The following is a 17,235-nucleotide window of genomic DNA, read 5'->3' on the forward strand; positions in this document are numbered from 1 at the left end:
CACACATTTGGAGGGTAAGGACACATGAGAGAATTGATTGCAAATCGGCAGAGACTCTCAGAAAAGCTCCTCACCCTTGGTCTGAAGCCAGGCGCGCCGTTGGCACGGGGGACGGGGGGTCAGGACCCCCGCAGTTTTGAAAAGACAGAAATCGACCCCGCACTTTTGATAAGGGCTTCAGTCAGCCACAAACAGCTACAAACTCTATATCATCTTTTAGCTTAGGATATTTTCTTTCAAACAAGACCATTTTCACATTTTTGTGAGCTTTCTTTCATAAACTTCGTCAACTGTTTTGTCGCGGATGTGCAGAACAGGAAATGCGCTCTCTCGAACCTAGAAACACGCGATCTCCAAACCATCAATCAAAGCGTGCTAACGTTTTCTTAGGACATGTCGATGGTATATAAATCATGCCCAGAACTCAGCGTTTGCGGGGACATATGTCAATCAAGCCATCCGTCCATTCAGAAACCGAGAAATTTCACACTTCAAGGTCAGGAGGCTGATCTCGCAGATTTGTTCCGGTTGACGTGCACGACCAGCTTTGACTTAAGTTTTCGTGTGGATTTATAGTTTATGGACTGTTTTGATGTTGATAATTACATCTAGAAAGGAAAAAGCATTGAGCATTGATAAAAGATATCTTTGAAACTAAGCGATGATTGCCTCGGCCAGCGGCGCAGTGGGGAGGACGCGAGAGGAGAGGACTCTGCGTTTGGTATGTATATATACTGTATTACTGCATTTACAATGCTTATACTAAATTTTGATAAAATTTTTATTTTGAAATGAGAAAGCACAGCAACTGATAAACTATTAAGTCAAAACTACATTTAGGATATGGCAAGGCTGCTTGCACACCAGTCTGCAAGTATGCAGACTTGAATAAAATTGTCATTTCAATAAATCTACATTTTGATATATGTGAAATGGATATTATTACAGTATTATTGCAGTGAAAAACAGTAGTTTCTTTGTTTCAGTTGCTGATGAAGATTAGTGAGCAGCAGCTGGCACAGCTGGCATCACATCTCCAGGAGGCAGCCAGGTGATGCTCAACACAGGTGACAAAAATGATGCACATATAAGGAATTATACAAATCTGGAGGATGTAGATCCTGTTTAAGATGGTCTTGTCCTGAAAAAAATAAAACTGATAAAATCACAAACCGCCTCTTTTTTTGTTTGTTTATTATAGCACAGACAACATATACTATATATCACTTTCAGCAGTGTGGTCCAATATCTGGAAATCTGATCTTACTATCTGGGCTTTTGCTTACAGTTTAGTCCCTCCCACTTTCAAAATGTCTCCTGTGCCCCTGACTAAAGCCCTCCCTCTGTAACTGGGTGCTGAACTCTCTGACGGACAGACCTCAGTCAGTCAGAGAAGGAAACTGGACATCAGGCATCCGAACAGTGAGCACAGGGATCCCCAAGGCTGTGTCCTGGGCCTGCTGTTTTATACCATCTTCATCTATGACTGTGTGGCCTCACAGACCAGGATCATGAAGTTTGAAGATGACACTACAGTTATCGGACTGATTACTGGTGGAGAGGGAACATCACACAGAAAAGGGACTGATGGCCTGGTGTCAGGGGAATAATCTCACCTTAAAAGAACAAGGAGATGATTATTGATCCTAGGAGGAGGAGGAAAGAGCAGCAATAGGGCGAACAGTCCACATCTAGAAAGTCTTAAGCCCTGGGTATACTTTCATTTCTTCATAGTCAAACTCACAGCCTTGGAAAGTATACTTCATTTGACTCGTACTCATACACAGGCATTCGACGCATGCGCAGTTTTGAGCAATCTCTCGCCACGAGTTACAACCCATGTAAACATCGTGTTTTTTCATGCTAGAGTTGTACAAATGAGGGTACTTTCTAACCACACAATTTCTCATCTACGTAGGCCTCCATTGTCGCTGTAGCTCGCATGTGTTCTGGTCTGTTCTGTTTATGCAGTTTTTCTTTGACTACCTTGTGAATCGACGCCCCCAGGCCATGGTTGCCACCTTGTGGATAAACTAATTACTGCAAAAAAAATTAAATGCACGTGCAAACTGTGTGTACTAGTATGCGTGGTTACAAAAATCCGGCTGTGCGCGTACGAATTGCAAATTGAGACGTGCAAATTGGCCATAAAGTTTTAGTGGTGTTTTGTATCTAAGTGAGAAAAGAATTTATGTAAACTGAAAGATGTCATCATTGAATGCATTTTGTGCCAAAGTAATGGCACAGTTTAGCTCACATAGACTGCTGTTGTGATCACTGTGTGAAAAATTTTGAAAAAGTGTCATGAGCTCTTTAGCACAACAACACCCATTAATTCAGAGTGGCCTTAAAGGTGCAACATGTAATATTTTCTGTCCACTAGAGGACTATTCAAAACAAAGGCTTAGCTTGATGACGCCAAGTTTGAGCGCAGAATCTTGGGACATGTGGTCTTCACATCACAGCCGGTGGGAAGAAATCAAGTTCATGGATGTGATTATTAACGTTACTGTAGTATGAAGCAGAGCAGGACCGAGTGTTGTTGGAGCTGAACGAGGTCGCTGGAGCGATTGCGCAACACACGCCTCACGAGCAGCGGAACTTTTATTATGCCGCAGTCGCCGGCGCCACTTCCGCTTTTCCGGTCAAGAGTATGAGGTAACACAGCTCTGTTTATCATATTAGATACATTTGAGTGTGTTGAAAATGATGTTATAATGTTACTCTGTGTGTTCGCTCAGCGGCTGCTGTGAGACACTGTTACACACTGCAGTGAGATAGATCGATATTAGAATATATTAAATGCTGGATGGCTTGTGTTGATAAATGGCATGCAATTAATTTTAAAACGTATTGTATGATGGAGAAAATTATGTATTACTGTTACTAAAAATAAAGCTGCATCTGATTATGCTATGTTAGCTACTTGACAAAATAGTGTTTTTCTCTGAGGCATGGTAAAGCATGGTACTCACAAAAAATTCAAGAAAATTAGATTTAAACAATAAGACTAATCGTGTTGAGCTATATAACAATAATTAGTTTTCTGTCTATAAATGTAACCAAACAGTTGTTCCCTTGTCTATTAAAATGTGTAATATATTAAAGCGTCTTTGGTGTTTCCATGGTTTCTACAAAATAAAATCGGAAACCGAAGATAACGCGGGTATGACGCCATTGACAGGCGACTCACACGTCCCGGAGCCTTGGTTAAAATTGCAATTTTCTCACGATTTACAAACAGTTGGAAACATTTGGGATATTGTAAGTACTCAACTGAACAAAATATATAACACTGGCCTAGTGGTTTTTGGATATTTTACTGCACAATTCTTACATATTACACCTTTAACTTGGGTATTTTGTCCATTCAACTATCCATCTATGCCATCATTTACAGAATTATGCAGAAAACTACTTCTATATTTTCCACTAAACAACTACTGTGAGGTAACATTCAATCCTGAATATATCCTTGTAATAGAGTAGCCTCTCAGTTTATGGATGTACAGTATAAAGAGCAAGAAATGTTAATGATGAGGAACAACTTGTGATACATCAACTAAATTTAATTACAAACATCAAATATCATTACTATTAGCAGATATTTACTTAATATCTACAGTATATTTACTAATTAATTTCTGTCATTTATTGTAAAGCCCTAGTGAGCTGAATTAATAGTGGTGTATAATTATAAGACAAACTAAATGTATAAAATAATACGAGGTTAAAATGAGGTGGAAGAGAATCAACACAATCTTCCTCTCTGAGAAAAGACTGTCTTCATAATTCTGCTCTACATGTTTTCAGATATGATGGTGACGTAGGCTTCCACTTCACTCAGAATGTCATTGTAGGAGTCACAGAGCGGCTTCAGAACAGACAGGGCTTCTTCCACTAACTGTACGGCTTCATCCAGGCTTTTTTCTCCTGATCCACACAGAAGCTCAGTGATTCTTGTGCTGGTCTGCACTAGATCTCCCAGAGCGAGCGACAGAACAGGCTGAGGTTCGTTCTGTTTCACTGGAGGCATGACACTCCCCAGAACACTGTTTGCCAGTCGAACAGTGACTACAGGACCGCAGACGTTCCCCAAGAGTCCCATGGTCTTCTGATGCAGATCCTTTATCAGCTCAGCCTTGTCCTTCAGAGACACTCCAGAGAAGGTAATCTGGTTATAAAGATCAGGTTTCTCCTTTTGGACATGTTTGTTCTCCTTCTCAGAAACGTCCAGGATCTGGTACATAACATCTCTTACCCTGGCAAAGTTTTCCTCAATGCTTTCCCTTTCATTTGCTTCGACTGCAAGGGAAGGGCTTTGATTCAGGTGAGCGTTGAGTACCTCTAACATTCTGTTGGTGATGTTGAAGTATTTGTGCACATAGTGGTGGAGGGTCTGCGTGGACCTTATCAGTTCTTCTTTCTTCAGCTTGTCTTGCTCGCCAAAGAACAAGTGCAGATTTCTGATGTGACACAGCATTCTGATGCCTTCTGTTGGTCAAGAGGAAAGCACTTGCATTTAGCAGCACATTAACACAACTTTTATCTGTTGCTTTTTTGAATACAGCACACCATCTTATGTTAACTACTGCTTTAAAGACATTTTGATTAAAATTGTAGTTAAAGTTCTTTGAAAGCAAACTTCTGCAGTGAAAATAAGTTTCATTTTAAACAGAAAAAACTTGAGTCATTGGTTATTTTTTTAAACAGTTTATTTAATTGAATTCAGAGAGACTATAGCAGACAGATGTAGATACAGAATTTAACAAACACCTACAAGAATGCATGACTTTTATCTGAATATATAAAATGTAACACTCATGACAAATACAACTACAGTGGTGAAATAGGAAAAACTTACATATTTTGCTTATGGCACACTTTTTAACATAACTATGAAACAGGGATCTTTCTACACTTTCTGTTCATAGTTTAATGTCTTATTTGTCTTACTATTCAGAAATATCTAATTAAAAAACAACACAAAACTGCCAGAGAATAAGAAAAGCCATGTATCACTTGTTAATGATTATGCAGATACGATTGTGGAGGTCACTGTCGTTTTATTCACTCATCTCAAGTCTTATCCTGATATAGGTTATGCTGTCCTGATATTTTTCAGACACTGGCCTGAATTCTTCCAAAGCCTCGTCATACTCTTCCAGGGCCCTCTCAAGTTCACCACGCTCAATTGCTCCTAGAATGCCGCTAATAATCATATCAATCCCTGCAAATAACAACCCAACTACTACTGTGGCTAAAGCTGTTGTTTTAATTAAACCAAATGTCAATCTTATGTTTGTCAGAATTTTTTCATTTTTAATAAGCCAACCAACTGCAATAACGGCAGCAGAGCCCCCGACACCACAAACTGGACGAACATATCCTAAGACTCGATGATAGTCACGAGCAGAGAGAGACATGTTCTTCAGTTTCTCATAAAGAGTCGGTTCCAGCTTCGCCTTCAGCTTCTCGTCAATCTTCTCCACTTCTGCCTGGATCTCACGTATGCGTTCAATGATGACGTCACAGTTCTCCTTCACAGTTGCTTTCTCGTTCAGCGTGATCGGCCTGAAGGACAAGCCTAAGTGCTCCTTCAGAGCCTTAATGAGTTGGTTGGTGGCTCGGAAGTTGTTTTTCATCAATTCTCGAAGCTCTTGACTTTTGCGGATAAGCCTTTCCCTTTTTTCGGGATTTCCAGGAAAGAAGATATCACTCCAAGACATTTTTCTTTATATTAGGGTCTTGAAATAAAAAGAAAAACAATTATTTAGGAATTTCACCAAACACTGGGATGTTATTGTGATAAATATCAATTAATAAGACTCATAATAAGAATTAAAAAGACTCCAGTACAGGGATCATTGGGGCTAGAATACATACTGTTATTTATTGGAATAAAATAGCCAAAGCTTTAGAAGACTTATTTTAAATGAAAGAATTGTCAATCTATTTGATAATTCATAGCCAAGGTTTATTTGTTTGTACCTTTAAATTTTTCTTTATGTATTATTTGTTGTGTTTGTTTTATTTCTCTCTCTCTTTCCATCCTTCTTTGTTTGTATATTTTTTGCTGTTCTGTCTTTGTTATCTGTTACAATTTTCGAATAAAACATTTTAATCAAAAAATAAATAAATAAGGGTTAGGATTAATAAACAGGGCAATTCTCAAAAAGTGCAGATGGGTGTGAAAAGTTCTGCGGGTGATTTACTGACAAGGCGCACACACATAGAACACAGGTGCAACATCTCACTTCCATAATGACCAACAGGTCATGAATTGAGAAATCAACTTTTCCTTGAGCTTTTGATATATAAGAGGTCATTTAACTATAAGAATATCCTGTTAGTTTCAGAACTGAAAACTTCCTTGTTAGTCCAATAAAAGCTTTTATTGACAACAGACGCAGCGAATGACTGATCCTGGAATGTGTCTATCGATAGGTGAAACTCCGCCTCCACAGAAGAAATCAACGCCTACTTTATCATTGCAACGTTAGCCCCGCCCACTGGTGTGTTAGTGAGATGAGGAGGAGAGAAGAGCGATACAGGACTAAAATAACATTACCTTTCAAAGCATCCTAATGCTAGGAATATGATTATTTATTTTCAACAATGTGAATGTCTCAGTTGAGCTTTATTTATTTGTATTCGGTACATTTCACTGTGGATTCTTTGGTAAATCAATTGCATTTCGGCGCAGGCTTTGAAACAGACTTTTATGATATGGACTTGACAGTAATGCAACAACATGTCAGTAACTGTGTTCATTCTAATGCCTGATCTGATATTAATGATTCATGTACAGTCAGATGTTCTTTGTTTATGTGTCAGTAAATCAAACCAGTGACTAAACGATCAACTTCACAAGTAGGATGAAAATAATCTGTTATTTAAACGGTGATTAAATTATATATAGAAAGTGATCAAAGAACGCTCCCTTTACAATCGCTGGAGCTGTCAATCAAACAGAGCGAGTTTATGAGTGACTGAGTTCTGGACTCGCGCCAAAACTCTTGTTTTATTCAACGAATCTCTTAGTTACATTGAGTTTACAGTGTTAGTTATGATGAAAGCATTCATTAGTGTGCAGAAATTGAGTTTCAATGACGAGATCACTGCTTTCATGAGCTCAACAACATGTCTGTGATCGACTACAATTTTCATCACTGCAACCTTTTATGCCACAATCTAAATATAATGCCATAGATCTAAATGTAATGCAACGCTTTTCACAATTAGTTAACATTGAGAGCTGAAATAGTAAAAACATGCTAAAGTTTTCAAGAGAGAAATACTTCGCTATATGAAAACATGTCAGCCAATCACAGCAGTGGGCGTTTACACTGAAGTCTCACAGCAGACACGCCCCTTAAAACAGAGCGTTCAAATCAGAGGGCTAAAATCAGGGTAGGAAAAATGCCTTTTATTTCTAAATTATAACCATTTTGGATGTAAAAAGCATACTAACATTATAAGTGCACCCCAGGAAACATTATAAAACAATAAAACAATGAAGTGCATGACCCCTTTAAGACATGCTTTTGCTGGGCATTAAATAATGCCGCAAATAGCAGAAATTGATGAGTGCAAATCTTAGTAAATCACGTTGCGTGATTCATTTAGATACTCTCCTCCCAGCAATTTTGTGTCTGAAAAGGAAACTCCTATAAATTCATATGCAATAAGGTCAGCTGCAAAATGAACCTTTTCAGCACTAATTTCTCTTTAGTAAATACCGACAGTAGTTTTTTAACGGCAAAAGAGGGTTTGCGCTGGCGCAAGCTGTTAGGAAATCTGGCCCCAAGACTCCACGCATGGACGCATTAACCATATGGACACCTGAGCATCACACAAGTAAGATAAGCAATGCGTTCACAAATGTCTTTTCTAGCCACAATCTGATATCAGTGGATGTTCACTCTATCTATCCACACAATATGAGCAGCACATTTTCATTTTTCTGCCTTTTACACTAACAGAGAGCTAACCCTAACCCCTGTAGGGCCACAGAGTTTAGTTCCAACCCTGCTCCAACACACATACCTGCCGTTTTCAAATAAGCATGAAGGACTTGATTAGCTGGGTCAGTTGTGTTTAATTAGAGTTGATGTTGATCTCTGCAGGACTGTGGTTCTCCATTAACAGAGTTTGACGCCCCTGGATCATAGCATTCTCACTGCAAGCATGATATGAAGTGCTGCTTCCCATTCACTGAGGTGAAAATGCTTCGCTCATGAATGTGTAAGAACTGCACTTTCATGTACTTTGCAGCAGGTGGCAGACAAGAAACGGGGCAGTGTGTGGACGAGTGAGGTCTGTGCTTTATATTCAAAACCCTTACAAAATTATGTAGCTAGACATTAATAGTGTTTATTGGAAAAAAAGTGTAACACTTTAGTTTACGGTCCAATTCTTACGATTTTACATTAGCTATTTATTAATAATTGTAAATACCATATTAATGTCTTATTCTGCATCCCCTAATACCCAATACCTAAACTTAACAACTACCTTACTAACCATTAATAAACAGTAATTAGGAGTTTGAGGCAAAATCATAGTTAATAGTGAGAAGTGGACTCTATTATAAAGTGTGACCGAAAAAAGATCATCCTCTTGTTGTTCTGTATCAAAAAAATAAGACGAGTGAATAAAATGAGTGAAGCAGCTGAAGATAACAACTCAAAAAAAAAAAAAAAAAAAAAAAAAAAAATTCTGACTTTGAAGTGGTTAATGGTTTGGATTTGCAGGATGTCAATCTGATAGCATTGCAAAATCAAACTTGATGAAAGAAACCTACATTAGTGGGCAGTTGTTTGTGATTGGCTTGGACCTTGGCAAGTTTTAGTGAATTGCAAGTGCCCAGATTTAGTTTTTACGATTGTTACCTATAGCATATTTGCAACATAGGTCATCTTCCACAACAGAGGCATTACATACAATAAGGTGAATGCAGACATTGTTTACAAAAAAAAGAGTCAGAATGGTCATGTTTTCGACCATTCTGACTCACATATTTCAGGACAGTCACTGTTGAAGCATTTCAGTTGGTTGAAAATCTTTGGTGTTTTAAGCAGACTAGCTCAAAACACTGTTTGGCTTTACATGAATGTCATACATGATTTGTATGCATTGTAACATGTGTGACAATTTTCACGGATTATGATGAAGAGGTAATGATTGAGGCACAGACCTCAAAACCTAGTATGTTTGGTAACACTTCAGCATGGGGAAAACATATTCACTATTATTACGACTTTTGCCTCAAGAAACTGCTAATTACTGCTTAGTAAGGTAGTAAAGTTTAGGTATGGGTTAGGATTAAGGGATGTAGAATAAGGCATTATGTGCTTTATATGTACTAATAAACAGCCAATATGCAAGCTAATAAGCAACTAGTTAAAACTATGAATTGTTTCCCATACTTGAAAAAAGTACACTTCCATAATGTACTTAAAGTGCTCTATTTTCACGCACAAATTTTGTACTTAATATACTAAAAATTCTTCTTGAGTACTTCTTAACATTATCTTAAGAACATCTAAGTGTACTTAACTGTGCTATTTTGAGACACCATGAATATGAACTAAAATGTGCTTTTAACATACTATCTCTGTATTTAAAAAAATTTATTTAGTTGCCGCTTGTAGTATACTTGAACCTAGTGTGTATACTTTTTTTTTTTTTTAAATACAGAGATAGTATGTTAAAAGCACATTTTAGTTCATATTCATGGTGTCTCAAAATAGCAGCTGAGTACACTTAGATGTCCTTAAGATTGTTAAAGGGTTAGTTCACCCAAAAATGAACATTCTGTCATTAATTACTCACCCTCGTGCCGTTCCACACCCGTAAGACCTTCGTTAATCTTCGGAACACAAATTAAGGTATTTTTGTTTAAATCCGATGGCTCCGTGAGGCCTACATAGGGAGCAATAACATTTCCTCTCTCAAGATCCATTAATGTACTAAAAACATATTTAAATCAGTTCATGTGAGTACAGTGGTTCAATATTAATATTATAAAGTGACGAGAATATTTTTGGTGCGCCAAAAAACCAAAATAACAACTTATATAGTGATGGCCGATTTCAAAACACTGCTTCATGAAGCTTCGGAGTGTTATGAATCAGCGTGTCGAATCATGATTCGGATCGCGTGTCAAACCGCCAAACTGCTGAAATCACGTGACTTTGGCGCTCCGAACTGCAGATTCGACACGCTGAATCATAACGCTCCGAAGCTTCCTGAAGCAGTGTTTTGAAATCGGCCATCACTATATAAGTCGTTATTTTGTTTTTTTTGGTGCACCAAAAATATTCTTGTCGCTTTATAATATTAATATTGAACCACTGTACTCACATGAACTGATTTAAATATGTTTTTAGTACTTTTATGGATCTTGAGAGAGGAAATGTCATTGCTCCCTATGTAGGCCTCACGGAGCCATCGGATTTAAACAAAAATACCTTAATTTGAGTTCAGAAGATTAACGAAGGTCTTACGGGTGTGGAACGACATGAGGGTGAGTAGTTAATGACAGAATTTTCATTTTTGGGTGAACTAACCCTTTAAGAAGTACTAAAGAAGATTTTTTAGTATATTAAAGTACAAAATTAGTGCATGAAAATAGAGCACTTTAAGTACATTATGGAAGTGTACTTTTTACACTTCCATAAGTGCACCTATTTATAACTTGATTTAAGCATGAAGCAGCAGATCCAGGCTGCATTGGTCCTGCTTTATGTTATATTGACTTTGCTTTAGATATAGAATTCATTTAAACCTGTCTTGTAACGAAAAAGGAAAAAAAAAGAAAAATGTTCACACTAGCAGACTTCACACCAATGCATTTGAATCAATCCTAATTAATCTACACATTGTAAAGCACTCAACACTGATATAATCATTAAACCATCATATTGTTTTATGTCCAATCCTGCGATAAGACCTGTATTCACATCTATAAAGGACCATAACTGCTGTAATCTCCAAATATCTGTTCTTACTGCAGTGCTGTTCTCAACTTTAAAACACTTGATTTCAAATAAGATAAAAATGAACTCAAATGCTATAAAGTAAATTTGTTCTTGCGTACCTGTTTTTATTTTCAAGGTCTGAAGTTTGTCTGAGGTGATTGTGATGTCTGCTGGAGGAAGACTCAGGTCCTTTAGCTGCAGCTGCTTTACTGAACAGAAAGAAGCTACTGCAAAGCTTTTATATTGCAACATTTCCACTATCACTTTCAAGATGACTGTGTCAATTAGAAACTGATTTAGCTCACAAGAAAAATTTGATTTTGCCCATTTCTGCCCCGGTACGTGCTGATGACAAGAACTGTATATAAATAGATATCCAGTATGAAAGATGATGCTTCCAGCACGGCTCATGCACATTCTTACTCAGTGATTAAACTGTAACTGGAGGCCTGTGCAGGGGCAAAGAAGAGCAAACACCTGTTACAAGAACATACGGAGTTTCTCAGAAACTGAAAGTGAAAGTCAGTAAACGTCTTACGTAATTCTGGGGTGAAGGGGGACCTAGATCGTCCTCATGACCCAAAAACATACCTGATATTTCTGCAGCAAAACTCTAACCTGACGCTGCTCTGAACTGGACAAAACTGGTAAATCAAGGGACTCTATTGGGACAATGAAGAACCCCCTCCACACTATGGGACTGGACTGTGGCAACTACAGGCTTAACTTCAACAACTCCCGCTGGCAAACTGACTATATAAACCTCCCTTAAATTACCCACCACAGTTGTAGGGCGAAGCGTCACATCCACTGTGCCAACGTTCACCACAAGCACATAAATTACCTAGAATTACCCTTACCAAAGCAGGTGATGCTAAAAGCCCATCTGAGAGGCCTGACTCAGGGCGCTCAAACAAAACAGTACTGCTGAAATACTGGGCTGAAGAAGTTGCAGCTACTAGCTTAATTGTGCCCCCTGGGATGCGACACACCCCACTTGATCGGAGTGCTTTCTAGCACTTACTTGCTGACAATATTGCAGTGCACTTGACATAGCCAGTAACTGTGTAACTATAGGTAGGTCAAAAAGAGCGGTGCCATGCTGCCCGAAAAGCTCTTGATAACACCAGCCAAGGATGTTCATCCCCAGCATCCCAGGGACATCCAAACTCACAACTAACCACTGACAACTTTGAAGACGATCCTGACCCCATGGTTCAAAATGTTGTTGAAAACAACTTTCAGTACCTGGCGACACCACTGAACCTGTATCTACTAAGCAGGACAACCACATGTGGACATGAGGAGATCAAAAGGGAAACTGAGCTATGTGCGCCTACCTTACTTGAGTCAATTTCTTCCCCACCCAGGCTGTGACTCCGCGACCTGGTGGGAACTAGTTTTCCGATGGTCAGGAGGAAAGTAGCCGTCCATTCTCAGCTGTAGAGGGACCTGCCACAGGCTGGGGAGGGTGTGGGAAACTTCGTTCCCCATCACACTTGCAAGCAAAATGCCCCGGCCACTGATGCCATCTACATATAACTGGTCCAGAATGAGGGGAACGACTACGTACATGTGACATTTGAAAACGGGAGTTTTCCCGGGAGTTTCCTTACCCAAGTTTTGGGTAAGCTGATTCAACTTGTTGCTGTCGCAGCATTTCTCTCAATTTGCCCAACTCTGACTGCTGTGACAACCTAGCAATTCCCTAGTACTTCATATTAAATGCCATATGCTAGTGGATCCCCCACAATTTTTACTGGGGGACCCCCCTGAAACGTGATTGGGCTAGTTTTGAGTAGCAATTGGGCAGGTTTTGTTGTGAAAACCTGGCAACCCTAACTATAAGGTTACAAGCCCTTGTAAAAGCTATAGATGAAATTCAAACAAAATCTTTACACAGGAATTATACTATATTGCCAAAAGTATTGGGACACCCCTCCAAATCATTGAATTCAGGTGTTCCAATCACTTCCATGGCCACAGGTGTATAAAATCAAGCACATAGGCATGCAGACTGCTTCTACAAACATTTGTGAAAGAATGGGTCGCTCTCAGGAGCTCAGTGAATTCAAGCGTGGTACCGTGATAGGTTGCCACCTGTGCAATAAGTCCATTCGTGAAATTTCCTCACTACTAAATATTCCACAGTCAACTGTTAGTGGTATCATAACAAAGTGGAAGCAATTGGGAACAACAGCAACTCAGCCATGAAGTGATAGGGCACGTAAAATCACAGAGCGGGGTCAGTGCATGCTGAGGCTCACAGTGCGCAGAAGTCACCAACTTTCTGCAGAGTCAATAGCTACAGACCTCCAAACTTCGCGTGGCCTTTAGATTAGCTCAAGAACAGTGTGTAGAGAGCTTCGTGGAATGGGTTTCCATGGCCGAGGAGCTGCATCCAAGCCTTACATCACCAAGTGCAATGCAAAGCGTCGGATGCAGTGGTGTAAAGCACACAGCCACTGGACTCTAGAGCAGAGGAGACGTGATCTCTGGAGTGACCAATCACGCTTCTCTGTCTGGCAATCCGATGGACGAGTCTGGGTTTGGCTGTTGCCAGGAGAACGGTACTTGCCTGACTGCATTGTGCCAAGTTTAAAGTTTGGTGGAGGGGGGATTATGGTGTGGGGTTGTTTTTCAGGGGTTGGGCTTGACCCCTTAGTTCCAGTGAAAGGAACTCTTAATGCTTCAGCATACCAAGACAATTTTATGCTCCCAACTTTGTGGGAATGGTTTGGGGATGGCCACTTCCTGTTCCAACATGACTGCGCACCAGTGCACAAAGCAAGGTCCATAAAGACATGGATGAGTGAGTTTGGTGTGGAGGAACTTGACTGGCCTGCACAGAGTCCTGACCTCAACCCGACAGAACACCTTTGGGATGAATTAGAGCGGAGACTGTGAGCCAGGCCTTCTCACCAACATCAGTGCCTAACCTCACAAATGCGCTTCTAGAAGAATGGTCAAAAATTCCCATAAACACACTCCTAAACCTTGTGGAAAGCCTTCCCAGAAGAGTTTAGGCTGTAGTAGCTGCAAAGGGTGGGCCAACTCCATATTAAACCCTACGGATTAAGAATGGGATGTCATTAAAGTTCATGTGCACATAAAGGCAGGCGTCCCAAAACTTTTAGCAATATAGTGCATGTACACAATTTACAGCATATAAGAAAACAGACATTTAGCTATAATGAAAACATAATACAGAAATCCTCTCTTCTGATCTATTGTGAAAGATTGTAATTTGTAAATGCCGTTTTTTCCCCACTAGCAGGTGACACTGTTTACATATTTGTTTGTTAGTTTTTGTACAGTTTTAGATAAAGACTGCTCTCTGAGTGTGGTCAAACATGCAGCACTCGTAGGAATTAATGAAAACATGAACAAATATATAATAAGAGAATTAAACTCCTTCTACATAACAGTGTTTAAAGTAAGCGTATCCATGCAGTGGCACAATATCTTAAAGCAGTGTTTCCTGTAAAATGAGTTCATGTGCCTGTTGTCAGTCCATCAGTTCAGTCATCCATCTTTTTTAAGCTGTCAGAGAGGCGTTTGTGAGGCTGTGCTCTTCATCTCTCCTTTCACAGGCACTTCAAAAGAGCACAGCTATTGTTTCACTTGGCTTTTCAGATGGACCTTAGAGAAACAGAAGAAAAGCAGCGTTCGAGGAAGAGGAGCAGACAAAACTATCAGCAGGTCCTGCAGCTTTTTGACTTCATTCTCCACAACAATGGACTTTTCTAGTCATTCCTGATCTACTGAATAAGGATTAAAGACAGGGATTTTACTCACAATTTCTAACCTATAAAAATTCTTGACATAACTAGAAAAATATATTCATTATAAAATGCCCATGGGGCTTCAATAAAGGGTCTGTTCACCCAAAAAATAATCATGAAAAAATGATTTCATTCCAAACCTCTATGATTTTCGTTCATCTGCTGAACATAAGAGAAGATATTTTGATGAATGTTGGTAAACAAACAGTTTTAGTTCCCATTGACTTCCATTATATGGACAAAAAGTATAATGGATATCAAAAGGGAAATGAAACTGTTTGATTACCAACATTCTTCAACATATCTTTTACGTTAAAAAAAAAGTCAAACGGTTTGGAACGACAGTAGAGTAAATGATGACAGAATGACCAGTTTTGGGTGAACAGACCCTTTAATTTACATGACAATTAGGCTTCCTCATTTACCCAAGGGTGTTCCAGTCAGTGATGAACAATGACACTATTGTCTTTCTAGAGCTGCTTTACAACAGAACTGAATTCTGCTTACAGCGTTGATCATTATTTTCCTCTTTATTACTGTGAAGCTTCTTTGAATCAATCTGTACTGAATAAAGCGCCCTAGAATACAGCTGATCCTGAGACCTCATCTGTAAATGGCACAAATGATCAGATTTGATCCTAAATTCAATGGAGTTCATCCTTCATCAAAAGTGAGGAACAAATCGGGATTTATAAAGGCAAAAACTAACATGAAAATGTTTTTATGTCTATGGCAACTGAAGAGCATGCATACAAACTTTTTGCGCTTATATATACCAATAATAAATGAATTTATTTGTTGAATGATCTTCTTATATATATATATATATATATATATATATATATATATCACACACGTTTGCCTAACCTGCTGGGTAGTTTTATTTAACTCAACTATTGTTTAAAAATTACTGTATTGCTTGCTTAAAATGAACCCAAAGTATGTTTAATAAATTAACATTTATTAATAAGTTTAATGAATAATAATTAAACAAACATTAAATTGCTTGTTAATAAATGTTCACCCTTTGATTATTATTGTTGCGTCTAGTAATTATGTGTCTGATTTTTCATTTCCAACCTATTTTGGGTTCATTTTAAGCAAGCAATACAGTAATTTTTGAACAATAGTTGGGTTAAATAAAACTCTTTAGTTTTTGTTGGGTTAAATAAAACTTTTTACAAACATTTAACCAAACCGCTGGTTTAAAACTTGGGTTGTTTTTAACCCAGCATATATACATATACAGTTGCAAGAAAAAGTATGTGAACCACTTGCAGAATCTGTGAAAATGTTAATAATTTTAACAAAATAAGGGAGATAATACAAAATGCATGTTATTTTTTATTTAGTACTGTCCTGAGTAAGACATTTTACATAAAAGATGTTTAAATATAATCCACAAGACAAAAAAAAATAGCTGAATTTATTAAAATAACCCTATTCATAAGTATGTGAACCATTGATTCTTAACACTGTGTGTGGTTACCTGGATGATCTACGGCTGTTTGTTTGTTGTGTGATGTTGTTCATGAGTCTCTTGTTTGTTCTGAGCAGTTAAACTGAGCTCTGTTCTTCAGAAAAAATCTCCAGGTCCTGGAGATTCTTCAGTTTTCCAGCATTTTTTGCATATTTGAACCCTTTCCAGCAGTGACTGAATGATTTTGAGATCCGTCTTTTCACACTGAGGACAACAGAGGGACTCAAACACAACTATTAAAAAAGGTTCAAACATTCACTGATGCACCAGAAGGAAACGCGATGCATTAAGAGTCAGGGGGTGAAAACTTTTGAACAGGATGAAGATGTCACAATTTTTATTATTTTGTTTAAATATCTTTTTTTTTTCATTTAGTACTGCCCTTCGGAAGCAACAGAAGATACTTGCATGTTTCCCGGAAGAAAAATTAAGTACAATTTACCTTGATATTTGAATTCAAAAGTTTTCACCCCCTGACTCTTAATGCATCGTGTTTCCTTCTGGAGCATCAGTGAATGTTTGAACCTTTTTAATAGTTGTGTTTGAGTCCCTCAGTTGTCCTCAGTGTGAAAAGATGGATCTCAAAATCATTCAGTCACTGCTGGAAAGGGTTCAAATATGCAAAAAAATGCTTGAAAACTGAAGAATCTGCAGGACCTGGAGATTTTTTCTGAAGAACAGAGCTCAGTTTAACTGCTCAGAATAAACAAGGGACTCATGAATAACCATCACAAAACAAAAAAACAGTCGTGGATCATCCAGGTAACCACACACAGTATTAAGAATCAATGGTTCACAAACTCTTGAACTGGGTCATTTTAATAAATTCAGCTATTTTTTTTTCTTACGGATTATATGTAAACATCTTTTATGTAAAATATCTTACTCAGGACAGTACTAAATAAAAAATAACATGAATTTTGTATGATCTCTCTTATTTTGTTAAAATTTTGCACATTTTCACAGATTCTGCAAGTGGTTCACA

At 38.3% G+C, this 17,235-nt stretch overlaps 1 long non-coding RNA gene across 1 annotated transcript; it reads right to left on the minus strand.

Annotated features, from left to right (window-relative positions):
* Window positions 1–4,697: 4,697 nt before the first annotated feature.
* LOC127498619 (uncharacterized) lies at window positions 4,698–11,551 on the minus strand. The gene is made up of 2 exons (XR_007925924.1): window positions 11,105–11,551; window positions 4,698–5,747 (listed from the first exon to the last, which is right to left on the minus strand). It is a non-coding gene; the product is annotated as an uncharacterized LOC127498619 (long non-coding RNA).
* Between the last annotated feature and the right edge of the window lie 5,684 nt (window positions 11,552–17,235).

The sequence above is a fragment of the Ctenopharyngodon idella genome, chromosome 17 (assembly GCF_019924925.1).
Source record: "Ctenopharyngodon idella isolate HZGC_01 chromosome 17, HZGC01, whole genome shotgun sequence".
Classification (NCBI taxonomy): Eukaryota; Metazoa; Chordata; class Actinopteri; order Cypriniformes; family Xenocyprididae; genus Ctenopharyngodon; species Ctenopharyngodon idella.